Here is a 9,846-nt window from a genome sequence, read left to right as displayed (position 1 = left end):
AAAACCTATGTATAATATTTACCCCATTATTCATAACTGTAGGAAATTCATGTATGTGGTACTTTTCCACCCATACAATAATTAATGAAATATGTCACCTGGGCTTGTAATAAAGAAATTGTTGCTTTATTCTCTTGTAATTCTACTTCCATAGAGCGAACTTTAGCCATATCAAAGTCATGATTGCATGAAGAAGATACCCCTCCTAAACTATTAGAAGATTTCATGACTTGGGATGGAAAAACACCAAATCCTACACCTCTAAAATGACCCGGGTGTTCTTTTCCAAATAACTTGATATATACATCACCAGTAGAACTCTCATTAGCTTGAAGCAAAGTTAATTGTTCATATGATAAAAATTTGAGAAGTGCATCATCATTAGAATAATCTCCATCATCATTAACAAACAAAGCCAAAATAAAGAGAAAGTGCTTACACTTTTCTTTCTAGCCTCATCATTAACAAAAGATCCATCCTTCTTCTTATGACTAATTGGATATATTTCAACTCTAGTAAAAACTCTCTTGTTTGCAGTTTCCTATCAATTCAATAAATGGAAATTCAATTTCAACGCATGTAAAAATTAAATAACATAATATTATCCTGATAAGGACTCAATCACAAACCAACTCGTGTTTCTTCCTAGCAATCGTCTTGGATCCGAGTGTATGAGGAATTGTTTAATTTTCTCGATTACTTGCATTTTTATCACACATTTCCTACACATGCAAATTCAATTAGCAACTTGTCAATATAAAGTGAAATATAGAATGTATGTTCATACAATTACCTGAGTTCTAGACCTTAATCTATAATCAATAAAAGTTGCCCATTGCTCCAAGCTGACTCCAACTCCTTTTGGTAACAACGCTATATTTTGCTCTCTAGTAAGATTCTAATTATAATTGTCATTAAACAATTTGCATATTTCATCTTTCCACTTTCTGCCAAGATTTTGTAGTATGTACTTCTTTTGTTGTCCATCATCAACTTTAAAGAATCTCTACATAGTATAAACATAAAAATAATTAACCTGAATAATTGTAACATAGACTTACAGGTAAAATTATTTAAACTTATTAAAAACTAAAATTGGAACATAATTCACAAAAATGTTCATAGACTCATACTATGCCCAATTGCCAATCTGAGATGCAGGAAATTTGTCACTTCAATGCTCGGTCTAACATTCAGTTTTGTAAAAATAAAAAATAATACCCAAAAATATCATATTAGAATTGCTCTAATAATTAACCAAGAAGTTAATTATTAGCATAATATGGCACCAAGGAAGTTAATTATTAGCATATCAGAACCACAAAATATAATTTACAACTAAAATAATAGCATAATATGGCCATAAGAGGCATGCAGCATAAAAAAAATATGGCACCAAGAAATGCTCAGAAGTATAGACCAAAAATAATCACCCCTGTACAATACATATTTATTAGTATGAGCTAGGTAATATTTTAGAGAAGACAACTCAATAGAAAATTAGGGCATCTTTGATTTGTAGTTTTATTTTCAATTTTTTCATAAAATTGTAAAAATAAAATTATTAAAAATAATAACTCTAACGTGAACAAAGAGCTTCATCAGCAAATTGTTCGATAGTGGTGCACTTATGCACATTGGGAGAAGTAATATATTTTACATATTTATCTAAATAAAAAAGCCAGGAAAGCACATAGTAAAACAGTGAATGCCTGAAAATCAAATAAAATAAAAGGCAAGCCAAGTTTCTTGCCTCCAATAAAAAGAAACACAGAACCAATTTTTAAATTTATTTTTTATTTTATAAATTTGACAACAAAAAATTTAAACATCAATTCTTTTTTTGCTAACAAAAAAAAGGCAGAAGTAAAAAGAAGGACGAGGAAAGAGAAGAATGAAATTAACTTAATGTTAGTTAAATAAAGTTGATTATCTGATTACCTAACCAGGCACATTCAATAGTTAAATAAATAAAGCATAGAATTTCTGGTGAGTGGCCAATACAAATTTAATTAAGAGAATAAGCTAGCTAGGAACTTTTTCATGAATAACCCATCTTCAATTATTCAACAACAATACGTACTTTATACCTATGCCCCGATATTTATACTTCCATATTAATGGTATATTAAAGGTTGTCAACTGGGAATCCTTTCGAGTTAATAATTAGAAAAAAAAAGGAAATACAGGATAAAGATATTAGTACATACCTAACTAGTATTAGGCTGGGGCGTTTAGTGAGTTGGCCAGCTATATTATTTTCATTAATAAATAATAGCTGAAATTGTCCTTGCATGACACAATACCAGAACATAGGAATGCATGTATTGAAAATAATTAAATTATTATTAAATAATTAAATAAAAAAGAACCTGAATAATATCCCTATAGGCTCCATTTTTGTATGGCTCTGTTGGAACCAAAGGCCATTTCTCATAACTTATAGGAAAGTTCTTGAAATTTCCAGCAACAGCTCCCAAAAGCAAGCCTAAAAGTCCACCAGTCAATCGGTTGGCCATGCTCATTCCAATGCACAATAATTTTAGTCTCACGAGATAGCACCCACACATCTTTTAACCTTAAGTGACCTTCCTTAATCATTCCATTTGCATCTATCAAATTATTTAAGTCGTATACCATACATTATTATACTTCCTTCCTTGTAGAAATTTAAATATACAGTTCTATAATTGAACTAAATTTAATAACGTACCTTCCAAATCAACTGTCCAGTACTTATTGGACTTTCTTCCTTGTACATCTAATTGAACATGTGGAACTTCTGAACCAGTAGATAAAGTAGGCTCCGGCTCCATGGATTGAGAGGACTCATTTTGATCAATGGGTGGTGAATCATTAAACTCATGAGTAGATGTATTCTCATCATGTGAAGAAATAATCTTTCTCTTAGTCATTTCTACAATGTATCAAGAGATATTAAGATTAATATATCAATAAGAGAATGAAAATAAAATAATAGTACTTAATTTAATCAACTAACAACCAAAGAAACAAGAAACTACTAAATCAAACTATTAAGTAGATGTAATAAAACATAAAATTATGAAAGAAAATAATATATAACACTCTATGACTTGCAACTAAAGACATACATTACTCTAAACTATCTTCGTCTATAATTGCTCTTGCTAATGGTATATGTGAAATATTATCTGGAAAAAATTGTCCCAAATTTTGTGATGGATAACCCACATTGTCATAAATTATGTCTTCATCCTTATTACCCATATCATATAAGTCTCTTGGCTTTACTTGAATTGGTATGCTCCAACATTTTTCTTTCTCATCCTTCACATAATAAACCATTTGAGCTTCATTAGCCTTAATATATGGCTCATCATCCTCATGCTCACCGGTATGTATCAATCTACTAAAGTTGATAGAGGTAAAACCTAACTTATCTACTTTCATGGCCCTTGGGTTTGTGGTATTAGTCCATTCACATTTAAACAAGGTTACAAAGAATATACCATCATAATTAAGTTCAATGATGTCGACTAACTTTTCATAATAAGGAACTGCTCCAAACCTCATATTGGGATCACTATTGCGGGAGTAGCTTCTTGTTCCAAATGTCCCAAAAATACCACTGTTTTGAGTTTTTAAACCTTTTTCATGTTCTACAGTCCTAAACTTGTATCCATTGACATTATATGCAGAAAATCTTCTTGCTTGGTCAATCGGCCCTTTGGCAAGACTAAAAAATACCGTTCTCTTAGATTCTTCAATTTTATCAAGATCTCGAACAATCTAAGAAAGCATGACGAATTTTTTGTCAACTTCATATGAAAAAAATAAATTCAAAGAGGAAGAATTTGACTCACACGGGTAGAGAACTAACTTGCAAACTCTCTATGAATTTTCCTGTTTATCTCTAATGTATTTCTTGTACGACTTCTTAATTGCTTTCGTACAATGTTTCTAAACTCCCTATAGATGTCGTAATATTAAGATTAAAGGTCATTAAAAGAATCTTACTTATATGAATTAGAACATGCTGAAATACTCACTGGAGATAGCTGTCAACTATGGAGCAATTAGTTAGCACATGTTTATGAGCTTGTAACTTCTTAGTGGCTATTAAAGTGAAATACGAGGAAACACCAAGTGGTTTACCTACTTGAGGAAACAAGGTATCTAACCAATGATTTGATTCTACATGGTTTGGTTCATCATCAACTCGGCGAGGTCGATTCCATCTAGTCTCATTGTTTTCCAAATATCTGGAGCAAAATGTAAGAATTTCTTCCATTAAGTATCCTTGCGCTATGGATCCTTCTGGTTGTGCTTTGTTATGTACATATGACTTCAAGTGTCCTAAATACCTATCAATAAATAAGGATTAAATACTATCCAACAAACTAATAAATAACGATGTAAGCAAATAAGTTTACCTCTCAATAGGGTACATCCATCTATAATTGACAGGGCCACCAATTTTAGCTTCTTCTACAAGGTGCACCATCAAGTGAACCATAACTGTGATGAATTAAAGAGGGAATAACATTTCCATGTGGCATAACGTGAGGAAAATTTGATCTTGCAACTTATCCAAACTTAGGGCACTTAACGCTTTACCACATAATTGTCTAAAGAATGAACATATCTCAACTAGCACTGCATAGACCTCATCAGGAAGCCCTGTTCGCATGGCTAAAGGTAATAATTACTCTATAAGTATATGACAATCATGACTTTTTAACATCCCACTCAACTTAAGAGAATCTAGGTCAATGCACCTTGATATGTTGCTTGCATAACCATCAGGGACAGTGACATTTTTCAAAGTTGTCAAGAACGTCTTCTTACCCAAATTGTTCAGAGTATAAGTTGCCGGAGGACACTTTCCATTTTTCTTCGGCCACAGATCAGGCTTGATACCCATTTCTTCAAGGTCTCTTTGAGCATTTATGTGATCCTTTGACTTTAAACTATCATTTAACAAAGTATATAGTACGTTGTCACATACATTTTTCTCAATATGCATCATATCGAGATTATGATGCAGCAAATTAGACTTCCAATATGGCAACTCAAAAAAATGCTCTTCTTTTTCCATTGTTGAGTACCACCTCCTTCAACAGGTCCACCAGTGCGTAACCTTTTACCACTTCTTCCTATTTCTTCTCTTCGGCCAAAGGTGACATTAATATTCTCAACTTGTGAAAGGATTTCGCTGCCAGATAAGGTTCTTGGTGGAAGCCTTGTTTCTTGTCTTCCATAAATTGAACGGTGACCCATAAAACAATACTTTTTGCTGTGATTGAGACGATGAGGGATGTTATCGAAGTTGCAAGATGGGCAAGCAAGTCATGTATATGTATTCCACCCAGAAAGAGTCCCTAACCCAGGAAAGTCATTAATTGTCCACAATAAAGCTGCGTGCAACTTAAACACTTCTTGATTTAAAGCATCATATGCATCGCAACCCTCAACCCATAACTCCTTTAACTCTTTTATTAGAGGTTACAAATAAACATCTATGTTATTTCCTGGCATTTTCTTGCCAGGAATGATCATTGAAATTATTAATGATGTGGATTTCATACACATCCATGGAGGAGTATTATATGAAATGAGAATGACAGGCCAAATACTATGATTTGCACTCAAAGTTCCATGTGGATTGAAGCCATCGGTAACTAATGCAAGACGCACATTTTGTGAATCGGATGCAAAGTTGGAGTGCTCCAAATTAAACCTTTTCCAGGCCTCAGAGTCTCTTGGATGTCTCATTGAGTTATCCTTATTCTCAGCTGTAGCATACCATCGCATATCAGCAGCAGTCTTTGACGAGTAGAATAATCTTTTCAATCGAGATTTTAAAGGAAAGAAACGAAGAACTTTTGTCGGATGCTTCTTCTTTTTGTTACCAATAATACTCAATGCCTCGGCTGGACCTTTTTTCTTATATGTCTTCCATCTAGACTATTACAGACCTTACATGTCTCCTTATTCTCATCTTCGCCCCAATACAACATACAATAGTTTGGGCAAGCATGTATCTTCGTGCAATCCAAACTGAGTTTAGTAATGATCTTTTTTGCCTTATAAAAAGAACTTGGAATCCTTGCATATTCAAATGCATTACTCAATAGTTCTAAAATCATCTTCATAGACTTGTCGGTCATACCACATAAGGATTTGATATGGAATAACTTCAATAGAAAAGATAATTTCGAGTATTTTGTACACCCTTCATATAATGGCTCTTCTCCATCCTTAAGTAGCTCGCTAAACCCTTTCGCTTCAAGAGTTTCATGAGATTCACTAGGCATCGATCTTTGACCACCACCATCAATGACTTCATTTGATATTACAGGTGTTCCATTTCTGATGTTCCCACCAACTCCTAGACCTTCACTAATCAAGTTTTGAATTGAATCAACCTCGACCATAGGATGCTGCTCGTCGGCCATAGAATTTTGTTGTACATCCGAAAAAATACTACTCGAGATGTTGCTAGTTTCTCCTATCGAGCGCTGATGAGAGAACTTTTGCGTGGTCTAGAAATTTGCGGATAAATCCTCGTTGCAAGTATAATTTCTAAACCTTCAAAAGTCCTTTCATACAAATATTTTGGTTGTCACAAGTAACAAAACCCTTAAAATTGATAACCGAGTATTTAAACCTCGGGTCGTCTTCTCAAGGAACTGCAGGAAAGTATGTTCTTATTATTGGTTATGGAGATTGTAAATTGGGGTTTCAAGAATGAGGAACAAGTAACTTAATGGCGGGTAAATTAAATGGCAATTAAAATAAATAAATAACTGTAAAGCAAACTTTTGGCAAGGTATGAGAAATTGGAAGTCCAGACTTAGTTATCCCTATCAATAACAATGAAAGTTGAATCTTAATTCCACTTAGTTAACCTTTACTAAAGTGAAGCGAGAGAGAGAGAGGAGAGAACCTCTCTCAAAACTAGATCTAAATCATGGAAAGTAACTAAATTGGCGAGCTCTCCCTGAATGGATGCATTCCCACACTTTATAACCTCTGGTCTATGCCTTCTGGACTTGGATTGGGCCAAAAAGGGCTTCAGAAATCGCTGGAAGCATTTTCTGCAATTGCTGGTGCGTGGCCTCTGTCACGCGTCCGCGTGGATCACGCGGTCGCGTCATTTGGAGCTTTTCTTGTCACGCGGTTGCGTCAGTTATGCGACCGCGTCATATTCGTTCTGCTTAAGGTGCGTGGTCGCGTCAGTCATGCGGCCGCGTCGCTGTTGATTCGCGTTTGGCTCGCGATCGCGTCGTCCATGCGATCGCGTGGATGCCAATTTCTTTAGAACTTCGTTTTGTACTTTCCTTCCATTTTTATATGTTTCCTTTCCATCCTTTAAGTCATTCCTTCCTTAGAAGATCTGAAACTACTCAACACACTAATCACGGCATCGAATGGAATTAAAGGTGATTAAAATAATTAATTTAAAAGCATAGAAAACATGTTTTTCACATACATCACATAATAAGGAAGGGAAAGTAAAACCATGCAATTAACATGAATAACTGGGTGAAGGATTGAATAAATCACTCAAACTAAGCACAAAATATATCATAAAATATGGGTTTATCAACCTCCCCACACTTAAACAATAGCATGTTATTATGAGGTCTTTAATTAAGGTTGGAATGGGGCCAATGGTAAAGGTAAGGATATATGTATAAGGCTAAGTGAGCTAATAAGTGAATCCTTAATTAGACTAAGATCTCACCTAACATACATACTTAGTAAAACAAAACTTCTTTACCTATTTTCCCATATTTTTCCACTTGATGCTACATGCTCATGTTTCAATTTTTGTTTTTATCCCATGTGCATTGCTTTTATTTTGCATTTGGGGAATTCTTTTGTATCCCCTTTATTAAATACTGAAAAATAACTTTTTTTAATGTACATGGTAATTTAATCACTTTGATTTCTCATGAGCATGCTTCCCAAAATTTCTTAATTTGAGTTATTTTAGTCCTTTCAACTTTTCTACCTTTTGTTTTTATCATCCATGTTCCCGATAGGTTTCCCACATTTTAAACTATTCATAATTTTCTATCTTAAGCTAACCAAGGATTCAACTTGGGATTTTATTTTGTTTTTCTGCTTAAGACTAGTAGTGTGGCTAATAGAATAAAAGGGGATTTAAAGGCTCAAGGGGCCAACAAGGGTGATGTAAAAGGTAGACTATTTTGGGATAAGTGAGCTAAAATTAAATAATGGCCTCAATCACTCTCTTGGTATATATCTACATTCTATATTCTATATTCTATAATTGGACATATAGATTAAAACAAAGTAAAGAATACCAGAATATAAAAGAAGGGCGGAACACACAGGAATAAAAAATTATGGTTTGAATGTAACCATACAATTAAGCTCAAAACTCACAGGCTATGTGTTCTCTAGCTCAAAAATTATTTATCACTTATGTATGTCATGCATGTTTAGTTAAAAATTCTCATTATTCTCAATGTAAAACTTATATTGAATGGCTTTAAAGTTCTAGTGTTTCTCCTTGATGAAATGTTGTTAACTAACATGTAATGCTATATATACAAAGTGTGGGTTGTTTTGATTCTGTTAAAGTCTCTAGTTTACTTCCCTTTTTATATTTTCCAATTTAAACTAAGCTATCTTATGTTAAAAAGGGTAAACTATACTAATTAATCCACAATTTCTATAACTAATAAGTTAGAATTGCAACTAAACTAAGTGGCTAAAATATGAACTAAAAATATAAAATACAGAAATAGAGTAAAAATACATGAAAGTAGCAATGTATAAGTACTCAGAAAATAAAAATAAAAATAAAAATAAAGAGAAAAATACAGAAAAATATCCAAAATAAAAGAAAAAGAGTCTGTAGTGGTTCACCAAAATAATACGCCAGAGATGGCGACCTCCCCACACTTAAAATGTAGCATCGTCCCCGATGCTCACTCAAGCCGGGTGTGAAGGGGTGTCATCACTGGAAGGGATGGTAGCTGGGGTCTCTGTGGTGGCTGGCTGAATGTCCGGCTGCTGGAGAGGAGGGGCTGTCTGAATGGGGATCTCAGGATCTACAGCCTGGATCTACTGGGGTGTTGCCTACTGGGTGTCTGCCTGCGCTGCCTCTCCCTGGGGATGGGTCTCTGCCTCGGGCGTATCCGCCTCCTCCTCAGATGCCTCGGATGGTGTGTCAGGCTCGGAGGGGATGTCACCGGATCGTATCATCAGCTTCAGGTGCTCATAGCGTCGCTTGTTGCGACGCTCCATCTGGTCAAGTCATCGAAACAAGCAGTGCACCAGATGATAGACAGGCTCTGTGGCAGGTGGATGTGCAGGGGTGGTGGCAGGGGTAGGTGGTGCAGCAGTGGAGGAAGAGGGACCGGCAGATAGTGTAGCTGTATCATCAGCAGTGGCAGTCAGGAATGGAGGTCTGTAGCCCAAGGCCAGGAAGTTCCTGCTGTGCGGGATAAGCTTCTTGCACTCTGCAGCAGGTGGCCTCTCATCAGCATCCTCCCATGGCACGTCAGCTCGACGGCCCAGCTGTGTAACCAGATAGGGAAAGGGAAGAGTGCCTCGGACGTGGACCCTGGCCATATAGTGCCAGATAAAGTGTGGCAGGTACAGGTCCTTACCCTCCATCACACACCAAATGAGGGTGATCACAGCGGCTGGTATCTCAGTCTCGTGAGTACTCGGTATAATGTAGTTGCTAAATATCTGATGCCATAGCCGAGCCTCATCGTTCAGGTAAATCCGCTTGATCCCTTTCGGCATGGTGGTGTTCTGACCCATGATCCAAGGAACTGTCAGGTCAAGGGCGATCCGGGCCTTGACTGCATCCCAGTC

The sequence above is a fragment of the Arachis ipaensis genome, chromosome B03, assembly GCF_000816755.2.
Source record: "Arachis ipaensis cultivar K30076 chromosome B03, Araip1.1, whole genome shotgun sequence".
Lineage (NCBI taxonomy): Eukaryota > Viridiplantae > Streptophyta > Magnoliopsida > Fabales > Fabaceae > Arachis > Arachis ipaensis.
This window is presented reverse-complemented; position numbering follows the sequence as displayed.